This window comes from Eublepharis macularius, chromosome 1 (assembly GCF_028583425.1).
Source record: "Eublepharis macularius isolate TG4126 chromosome 1, MPM_Emac_v1.0, whole genome shotgun sequence".
Classification (NCBI taxonomy): Eukaryota; Metazoa; Chordata; class Lepidosauria; order Squamata; family Eublepharidae; genus Eublepharis; species Eublepharis macularius.
The window spans coordinates 217,983,247-217,994,439 of NC_072790.1; positions in this window are offsets into that span (position 1 = coordinate 217,983,247).

Sequence of the window (11,193 nt, forward strand, 5' to 3'; positions counted from 1 at the left end):
GCTATCGGATGGAGGGGCTGTGGAGCTTCCTCGGGCTGGGACAATTGAGATGCCCAGCTATCCTTACTATCTTCTGGGAGGGCCAAGAGGGCTGAGGGGTGCACGGCGGAAATTACGGCCTGTTGCATCCCCAAGTGTCGCTTTAGGGCCTCTAGCTCCCTCTTACAAGCTGAATGGTCCGCGGCTGCGGTTTTAGACTGGTTGTGGTCCGCCATGAACCGGGCAGCATGGGTGAGCTTAGTAATCTCTTCTTGTCCCTCCGTTAATGCGTGCTCAGCCATATCGGCACGAGCGGTGGCCGCTTCAGCCTTGTGCTGGGCGTCCTGGAGGGCGGTAGTTAATCCTTGCTTTTCTAATATGAAATTGACGCGTTCGGCGCGCCACTCGGCTGCTTTCTCTTCATGGTCTCTCTCCTGTTCGACTAGTTTGGCCCTGAGACTCTGGATTTCTAGATGCAGGGCGTCCTGTTCTCGTTTGGCTTTCTCCTCTAGCTCCTTCCTTTCTCTGTCCTGGGCTGTTCTGAGCCTCTCTATCTCCTGCTCACTATCTTCCTGCGCTATCTGTAATTTATTTATCAGGGACACGCTGTCCTGTAAGGCAGTGAAAAGTGCCCAAGCTCCGTATCTGTCTTTTTTGCTCGACTTGGGTTTCTCTTTCTCACAAAAATCTTGGAAGGCACTTCTGACTATCTGGAGCGGGTCAGGTCCCTTGAAGGAACCGGCTTCCCAAGGGCAATCTCCCTTCTTGACTAGCCACTTCTCCAGGCGGGGCACGGTGGGGGCTGCCCGGTACATTTTTACTTTTTAGTTTAAGGCTGATCTCGGGGGAGGTTAAAGAGTAGATCAGCGACACCAGGGGTGGGGCGATTAAAGCTGCTCAAGGGTTTTAACAACTTCTTCCTCTCTATGTTCCTTTTGGGAGGTTTATCCTTCCCTCAGGTCCTCAAGGGTTTTTACCAGGGGGTTTTAAGGTCCTACTTTTAGGGTCACAAGGGTATTTTAAGGGTCCTACACTCGGTTCTTCTCCACCGGGGGAGAAGGAAGAATTCCTATTCCCGTTTCAAGCTTGCCTACAAGCCACGGGACCAGGAAAAGTTTACTGGCTCAGAGGGTGCTCTCAAGCTCTCTAAGCCCAAGAACCAAAATTCTCAGCGCTTCCAAGCCTCTGCCTAGAAGCTAAAGCTCAGGGGTCTCCCAAGCCTCTACTCGGAAAACCAAAGCTCAGGGGTCTCCCAAGCCTATGCGCTCAGAAAACCAAAAAGGGTTCCCAAGCCTCTGCCTGGAAACTGCAACTAAGGGGTCTCCCAAGCCTCTGCTCAGGCAACCAGAAATGCTCCCAAGCCTCTGCTCAGAAGCCAAAATGCTCTCAAGCTCTCTGCCCAAGAACTAAACTCAAAGTGTCCCCAGGCCTCGTGCTCAGAGACAAACGGTTAAACTGTCTCCAAGCCTCGACCAAAAGACTAAATGTGCTCAAGGACTGCCTCTGCAAGTCCCCAAGCAAAATTGCTCAGGAGTAAAGCTTACTGTACTCCCAAGCGAGGTGCGCTCAAGAGTTTTAACAACTCCCAAGCAAAAGTGTGCCCAAGAGTCCCACTGACTCCCAAACGAGGTGCGCCCACGAGTCTGACTTACAACTCGCAAGCGGAAAGGCGCCCAAGAGTCTAACTTAAAACTCTTAAGCACGGTGCGGCCGGCTGCCGCGGGGCTTCAGGAACCTGGCTTTAGATTCCCAAAGCTAAACTGACTGAACGAACGGACTATCGATCCCTTCCCGTTTCCTCCGGAGCGGGGATTGAAGCCTAAGTGCTGGCAGGAACGGGGTTTGGACGGACTTAGGAGAGACGGGGGAGGGCGGAAAAGAGTTTTATATGTGCTGCTTCAGGATGCGTATATATATAAATCTATAGAGCCTACTTCTGGGATCCCACCCACATAGACGCGTTTAGGCGGCCCGGAAGGTGGCCAGGAACTTCACCAGTTCAGAGGTCCTCACCCACAGTACACCGGTTATAACGGCTGGAGGGCCTCGCGGTGCACCACAAAAGGCAAGTAGTCCAAAGCTGGCTGAAGGAGGAAATGGGGAAAAGCCAACCCACAAGATAGAAATGCTCACTAGAGCCACACACACTCACACTTTTAATTCCCTGAGCTAAAATTGCGCTCTTTACACAGAGGTCTGGAAAATTTTCCTCTAAGTCAGTTCGCCGAAAACACGCGTGTCGACTCACGTGTATTCACACGAACTGGGTTATGCCCGCATCCTCCACCAGTAAACTGTTACCAGAACTGCTCTTTTATTATAATGGGGAATTAGCTGTAGCAGTCTGTAACTATTAATATTAAGCGAGGATCATAACCTATGTATACGGAGGTCCTGATCCCAGACACTCTAGTGAAAAAGAGGCAGACAACGAGTCAGGTCCAAACACGTGTATTGAGTGTAGCGTAAGCCTAGCTTGCACAATCATACAAAGAACATACAAGGTCTAAGAAATACAGAGTAGGAAATACAGAGACATTCGCATTAGCTGGTTCCCAACGATGATAAGGGAAATACTCACAATCCTGGAGCGAAGCAGAGACACGGCAGCGAGGGTGGCCCAATGCCAGCACTGGGACCACAGACGGACAGCAAGGAGGTCTGGATAGGGAATGGCCGAGGCACCGAGTGGTCTGAGAGACCAGCTTAAATACCCCAAAACGTACCCTGGGGCTGGTGCTGTACTTGGTGGTTCTCACAGATTAAAACAAAGGGTCTAATGGGCTACTGAATGGCTTGGATGGGCCACTTTGGTAATCAGATTGTGATAAGTGACACCTCAGGAAGAGGGGACAAAAGAGGGAGGGGGAAATCCAAGTGGGCTGAAAGGATGTTCCAGCGGACAGGGCTTGTCCTGATGTCATCAGCTCTGGAATGCGGAGGTTTCTTTGAGATGCATTCTTTAAGTGCTTGGGATGGTCGGCACTTAGTTCCTTCTCCGGGGCGGCTCCTAAGATATGCAGAGCGGGGCGAGGGGCTCTCGCTGCGGACGTGGTGTGCCCGCTTCGCCGAAATGGCTTCCCAAAGCAGTCTTCTTCCCAGGGTCTTCTGTCTGCCTGAGAACATGGATGCCGGCTGGGCATGGCTGGGGCTGGCTAGCAGGCTGCCCGGTAGCGAGGGCAAGCTCGGCGACCGACCCGCGGGAGGCTCCAGGCGGGAACTGACCAGGGAGCGCCTAGCCAGGCTCGCTGGAGGTTTCCCCGGCTGGCGCCCGGCTGCTAGCAGCGGCTTGGGCCCATATGAGGCAGGCTTCCATGGAGGCAGCGGGAACGACACTTTAAAACACAGTCCAAAGCAGGGAACAGGCACGGTCCGTGGCAGATGGCAATGCAGGCACGGGGCACACTTGTAATAAAGTCCAAACACACACTGGGAAGTCCAGATACAGGTCTGGGCAGGGCTGCCCAGAAAGAGAGTCCTTGGTGCAGTTAACCAAACATGGAGTCAGTAAACTACACAGTCTATTACAGCAGCGGGGTAATTGACACGCAGGCAGGAAACTGACACGTGTATCAGAATACACACACGTGCACAGCAGTCTTTGGGTGTAGCAGTAAAACAGCAACGCAGGAAACTTTAACACAGTTCATAGCAGGCTTTAAAGCAGGGGAGGGGGCCTACTTGGCAACAGTGCTTAGGCACAGGGCCTGGCAGACAGGTGGGAAAATTTCCCTTCTTCTTTTGAAGGCCATATCAAACTGCCAGTATACTTTTGGACTACTCTTAGATGATTTGTTTTCTGTAATATTTAGTTTCTGGCTGGAATGGCCAACCATTTTGATATGTGTGCTTTAAGTAGCAAGTGGAAGATACCTCCATGCTCCACCCAAAACTACATTAAAAATTGTGAACATGCCTATAAGACATCTGAAATTTGTTGAGAAGCATTTGCAAGCATATGACAGGATGCTTACAAAATGTGAACATTCATACACAAACGCAAACATGCCCTTCTGCCCGTTCCCCTTCTCTGCAAGCCACAAACATTTCCCTTCCAAAGAGGTAGGCATAACGAGAGGATGGCTATCTTTCCTGCAGACTATCTTTCTATAGGTCAGTTCAGTTCAGAGTTTATTGTGTATATCCATAGGCCATCACAAAATTACAAAGACACATGGTGGAGATGGACAAACTAACTAGAAAGCTGAAAGAACAAAATGCAAATGAATTTTTAAAGGATTGGGAAAAATTTAAAGAATATTTGGGAAATGAATGGGATGTAAAAGGACAATTATGGTCGATGGATAACTATTGATGTCTTTAGGGTAGAGATTAGAGTGGGTGAAAAAAAAAAGAACTTTACCTTGAAGAATTAGAAAAATTAGAGATACCAGAATAGAGCAATATATTAAGACTTAAACAGGTTTTAGCGCTGTGGGGGGTCAAGGGTAAGGGGGAAGAGGGTGTGAAATGATGATTGTAGAAATGTAAGATAATTAATTTGTAAGAGGGGGAAACTAAATGAATGTTTTTTCTGAAATTTGTAATACCTATTTCACTCTACCCAATAATTCTAAAAAAAAAATTACAAAGACCCCATTAAATATGATAAAAATTAGGTAAAATACAACTATACACACTACAGATTTACCAAAATTCCATTAAAACAGACACTGATTAAAACCATCAATCAAAGTTAACTGCAAGTTCATGTAATGCCCTCTTTCTTTGCTGCATTAGACCATATCCTCATAGCAGCAAAGGCAAAAAGTGAAACTCTGTAAGAAATGTATACGTCAGCATCAGAAAGCAAAAATGGGGCTATTCCACGATCCTATTCATGGGTTAAAGTCCCCACATGAAATAATGTGAGAGATCGAGTGATGAGAGATCAACTATTCAAATGTGGTGGCTAGAGATCGGCATGAACAGCATTACGAATGCAAAAAAGCCCACGAACAGCCTGTTTGGCTGTTCGCGAACAAGCTTTCCATGAGGCCCCATTCTAAACGAACAGGTGGTCGTTGCAAGCCTTGTTCGTTGCTGTTCGTTGCTGTTCATCAAGCCAGACAGTCTGGCACCTGCAATCAATTCGCTTGGCAACTCAGCCAGGGATTGTCTGAACTCTGTCTGAACTCCTGCTGTTGCCTTGGAAACTCCAATCTAAGCCCAATTTAGCTTGGTAGGTAGGTCTTCCTTCCAAGTGTGGACTGGAGTTCCAAATTTGTTACAAGAGGAAAAGACCCGGGGGGAGGGGGGCTCCCAGCTCTGACTTTCAGGGAGAGACAGCTGCTGTTAGACAGACAGTGTGAGTGCAATGGAGCTTGAATTTTCTTTGTGTGGTGTGTCAGGGCCTGTCGCTGCCTCCGCTGGGTGAGGCACTGGCTGGGCTGGCCCTGACATCAGAGGGGCACCAGGGATGCTGCAGGACCCTGCTCTGTGGAAGGAGGGGTGGTATACATCACCCTGACTCCCTCTCAGTCCACTCACTGGCCTGCTCAACCTGGCCTGCTTACCCCCTGCATCCTCCATCATCTCCTTCTCCCAGAACTCTCCTCCAAGCCTCCACTCTTGTACTGCTTTGCTCTCACTCCACACCATCACTCCTTACTCACACCCACCACCTCAGAGCTCTTCCCAGACAGCTTTTATAGGGCCTTTTTCAGCACCCCGCCCACTTTGCAGGTCCTGCCTGCCAGGCCACACCCCTCCTTAGCCTCCCAGCATTGGCCTGGGCTGTCTCCAGCTGCTGCAGCTGGGGTACTGGCTGGGCTGCCTGGATCAGCAACAGCTGCGTTATGTTGGCTGGCTGCCAGGCCTCTCTGGCTGAGCTGATTATTGAAGGTAGGCCCAGCTGTGGCCCTTTGGCTGGCTGCCCAGCTCTTCCTACAGAATGCTTTCAGCAGCTCCACCTGGAGGGGCTTGGTTGTGAACATCTTCTGAGCCAGGCTGCTGTCTTCAAGCTGAGTTGGAGGCTGGGGCGTGGCTCTGAGCTGCTGCGGCTGCTTCTTCTCCCTGCCAGGTAAGAGCTCTGTTTGGGCTGCTGCTGGGCCCCTATTCCCCCTGCTTTGGCCCTTTTCCTCTGGCCTGCTTAGCCCCCTCTCCTCCCCCTGGAGGGTGGGACTAGCTGGTCTCTCCTTGTTCCCTCCAGTCCTCTGAGGCTTTGGCCTTTTGCCCCTTCCCCCTGGAGCAGGCAGGTTCTGGCTCTGGTTGCTGGCTGGGGTGGCAGGGTTGCTGCCTCCCTGTTGCCTCCTGCTGTTCCCTCCTGGCAAGTCTGGGGGTCGGGACTCAGACCCTGGACATGGTGGGATAGGGATCTACCCCTTCAGGTTCCAGGGCTGCTGTCAGGCTCTGGTGCCAATCTATTATTTATTATTGGTACCTTTCCTGCTCAGGTAGGGTTTCTGGGAGTGGTGTGGTGGAGGAGAGCCTGCTGGCCTCCACGAACAACGAACATGTTCATGACAGGATCATGTTTGTCAGTGTTCGTTGTTCGTGGATGGCAACCAACAATGAACACCATATGCATTTTTTTTCTGTTCATGTCCATGTCTAGTGGTGGTAAGGGCATCCCAAAGGCACCCTGGCCTGCAAGTCTAAACCTCTGGGGGGAATGTACACATTAGCACACAGAATTGTACCAAGGTGAGAACCTTTAAGTAATAGTGTCTGAAAATTACTGGGACAGCTATTCTCTATCACCTGAACTTCAACTTTCAAGTCTACTGTAATAAAAGTTACTAATCCTCCACTTCCACATCCCCTTGAGCTGGGACAGGTAATACCCTATACCCTTGTTTAACAAAGAGTTCAAGATTCTGGATCCAGGTTTCTTGTAAACAAAGTATATCATGACTAGATAAAAAGGTTAGAAAGTCAAAATCATGAAACTTATTATTCCACCCCACCCCCCACAAATTCTAGGATAAAATTTTTAATTGTCATTTGGCGTTAGATATCTTATTTAAATCACCCTCTGAGTCTATAAAAACACAGGGATTCTTGTATAATCAAACTTCACCTTGGTCAGTTTGATTACTTTTGTTGATGGATTCTTGAAAGCTTGTGGGCATTATGGCGACAGGTGCCTCTGTTGGTAACATGTGCAACTCAATGTTGTTTGAAGGAGTTTTTGGTGAAAGGTTTTTGGATGGGACCATCAAAATTGTTGTCGATGAGTCACATTCTAGGCAAGTTTTGGCCTTTTGGCATGGTTCCTTTGAGTTTGAAAGCTTTAACCTTACCAGTCTAGTCTTTCCAGTCTTTCTGATTTCTCTACTTCTGGAAGCACCAGGAAGGAGCTGATTAGATCTTCTTTAATTGAGTTGTCCAGATGTTGATTTTCAGTTCCACCTTGTGTGTCTTGGGGAGCTTTGTGGATGTCTGCCTTGACCAGGACTCCTTTTTCACAAGTGGTTATAGTAACACTTGGAAAGGAATCTTCCATTTTTGCTTGAGCTTTGGCTGTTTGCAGCTTGGGGAGCAGGGAAGACACTATGGTGTACTCAAAGACCCCTTATTGGGAAAATCTCTCTGGAATCAAGAAAGCTTTTTTGATGGAGCCACAGTGAAGATGTTTTTGAAGTGTTGAAAGTCAACATTATTCTCTGTGTTTGATTCAGGCTGTTCAGCCTTTCAACCAAGTATAGATCTATTTGGCTGCATCTCTCTGGGAATAGTGATCTTAAATGGTTAACAGCTCGGTTTTTAGTACTCCAATTAAGTGTTTGTCCCTTGTATTGGCAAATAGTGAGACAGAGCTTGTCTGGTTGCAGGGTAAAATTATTCCAGCCCCTGTAATCTTTTGGCTGTTTCAGGTCTGCATCTACTGTATCTCTTTCAACTTCAAAATTGCCTGCTCCACCAGATCCTGTTAAGCTCATTGGCTCATTGGCTTTATCACAGCCTTTAGGAGTTGATCAAGTTTGGAGCTGGTTTGCTTAAGCATGATAAAGATAAAGTCTACTGTTTTGGCTGTCAAAAGAGAGAGCTTTTTCAAAGCATAATTATCTCCCACTGTACTGCTGGTTTCCTCAATACTTCTTTCCTCTTGAGAAATATTTTGTGGTAGATTGTCAAGTTCTGCAGTGAGAGTTTCCTCCAAGTTTGTAATATCTGCTAGAGGAGCATAACAGTTGGCAGTTAGGATGCTGAAATTTACAAGTTCCTTTGGAGTAAAATATTTCTCTATTCTTTTCTGTGTAGCTTGATTCTCAGGGTCATGTGATCTCTTACTGAGACTCACCTTTTAAAATGTTTTTTAATCGGGAGCTTAATGCTGAAGTCGGTTTGCTGTATCTTTATGGCTGAAAGCTCTCAGATATTTGTGTTTAGCAAAAGTCAGTGGAGGAGCCGGGAGTCACCTCCTGTAGTTGATTACCCACAGCTGCAACCCGATTTCCCTGTCTTGTCACAGCAAGAGAAATTCAAGGTAAGACCTCATTGCTTATTTAGCAAATAACAGATGTTTTCTTGTGGTTCTTAAGGAAAAGCTAGAATTTGAGGCAAGTTTCCACTATGAGAATTGAGGAGGGTGGAAGCAACTAAATAGAATAGGAGAAACAAAACACAGTTAACTTGCGGAGAGACGTGGCAGAGGCTTTCATCTCGTTGCCATCTTGGCTCCTCCTCTTTTCTATATAAAATGCAAGCTGTATTGACAATGACTCACTTTTTATCCTGGTGCATCTGTACAGGAGTGCCAGGATAAAAACTGAGTAGTCACCAATACTGCCTATGGAGGGCACTGCCGCTGTGGGAAACCCAGGCAAGCCAGCCTGTCCATCCAGAGGGCACTGATGCAGCAGAAAGCCCAGGCGAGCTGGCCCATCCCTCCAAAGGGTACTGCCACAGCAGGAAGCCCATCCATCTGGAGGGTGCTGCTGCAGTGGGAAGCCCAGGTGAGCTGGCCCATCCCCCCGGAGGGCGCTGCTGTGGCAGGAAGGCCAGAGGAGGCAGCTCATCCCTCTGGAGGATGCTACCATGGCGGGAATCCCAGTGTTCCTGTACTCCATTTTCTAGGACCCGTTTTTAAAAAAGGGGCTCTGTTGCTAGTTCTTCATAAAGAGCAATCCTAAGCAGGTTTACTCAGAATCCTGCTCAGTCTATCCAGTGAGGCTTACTTGTAGGAAAGCGTTTTTCAGATTTCACTGTTTGTCTCCCACAGCATGAATTCCTGGAAACTGTAGGTTTTGCAGCCTCTCAAACCGAAGTGGAAATCAGAAAAAATGGTTATATTCCTTATCCCACATTACTCATTTAAAACCAGACCCCAAATACTTAAAGTTCTATATGTACTGCATCATTGGTGGCACCAATGATTTTGGAATTAACCAGTGATGCTGTATTCCTCATAAAAATATTTTTGAAATATTAGCCTGCTTGCAGTGCCCATTTTCTGATTCTCATCTCACACCCTTAGGTAAAGGTAAAGGTAGTCCCCTGTGCAAGCACTGAGTCATTACTGACCCATGGGGGGATGTCGCATCACAACGTTTTCTTGGCAGACTTTTTACAGGGTGGTTTGCCATTGCCTTCCCCAGTCATCTACACTTTACCCCCAGGGACCTGGGTACTCATTTTACTGACCTCGGAAGGATGGAAGGCTGAGTCAACCTTGAGCCGGCTACCTGAACCTGGCTTCCGCTGGGATCGAACTCAGGTTGTGAGCAGAGCTTGGGCTGCAGTACTGAAGTTTACCACTCTGCACCACAGGGATCCTCTTACACCCTCACATTGATGATTTATTCACAATTTAAAATGAACAGTGCACTGCACGTGTATTTGTGTGGGGGTAGTTCACAGCATTCCTCATCACATAGGCAGCAGAATAGCTTATGCTTTGAAATTAATCATCATGTTGCTGAGGTCCATGAATTACAGTTTTCAAATAAATACAAAGGGGAAAAAATGACAAATATCTCATGGTTTCAGGTGGATCGCTGTGTTGGTCTGCAGCAGAAGAGCAAGAGCAAGGTCCAGTACTATCTTAAAAACCAATTAAACTTCCAGGGTATGACCAGCTCCCTTCATCAGATAAAAAGGTATAATGCAGAGTTTTGGTCACAAGGAGGCAGCATTCTCCAGGGATTCCCTTCCATTTCCAAGCAGGTTGAAAAAGGTAATATTAACAAATGAAGTCAAAGCATGTAAAGGGAAGGACTGAAAGTAATAATATATTGGGGGGATTATTGTTGTTATCACTATTATTAATGTTATCACAGTCCACCAGATATTTGGGCTGCAATTTTTTGGTCCTTCACCAACTCAGATTTTATCCAAGAAGCTTGGAGTCAGTGAGGTATCGTCTTAGTATGTGATATGTTCCAGGTAGTATGGCTGATTGCAACTGTCCAGTTGTTATTCTGTCTATGCCAGTATCACCTAATTTACTCCTTTTGGAACCATACCTAGAGCTCCAATCACTACTGGAATAATTGTATGTTTCTTCCAGAGATGCTGATATTTTGTTATCTTTTCAATCTTTTTTCTTCAATTCATCTGTCACAGTAATCAGGTTGATCATCGTACTTTGAACTGCAGCATTATCCAGAGTATTATATTCTAGCTTGTTATCTGTTCAGATTTTAAAATCCCACAAGGTCTTAACTTCCCCATTTTAAACAACTTTCTCAGGTTAATTTTCCCACCAATTTTTTTGCATAAATCCCTGTGCAGCATTGTAGCTACTTTATTATGGCAGTTTTTATACTCAGTTTGTGCGATCTTGCTGCACCCACTGATGAGATGGTCAGCTGTTTCATCTGCTTTGTTAAATAATATAATCTATACTTCTTGTCATAATGTAGCTTGTCATTATTATTATTGTTATGTCTACTGCTGCTACTGCTTCTACTAGATTATTATAACTATTAATATTTTCATGAGGAAGCCATGTTAGTCTGTTGCAGCAAAACTAGAGGAGTCTTGAAGACCTTTAAATATTAACAAAAAAACCTGTATCCCAGTATAAGTTTTTGTAGACTTCATTATATACCATGAATTATTCTACCTCCTACTCAAGTCTTTTATGGCAGGGTATTGGGGGGGGGGGGGAAATAAACCAACAGGGTCAAGGGTCTTTGAAATGCAAGGGGAAATGTAATTTATGTAAAATTCAAATCTAATCGTGAAAAACAGAGACCATTTGATAGTTACTGTAACTAGCTAACACTTATAATGGGTGGCCAGTAAGGTTGCCATCACAGCTCCAAG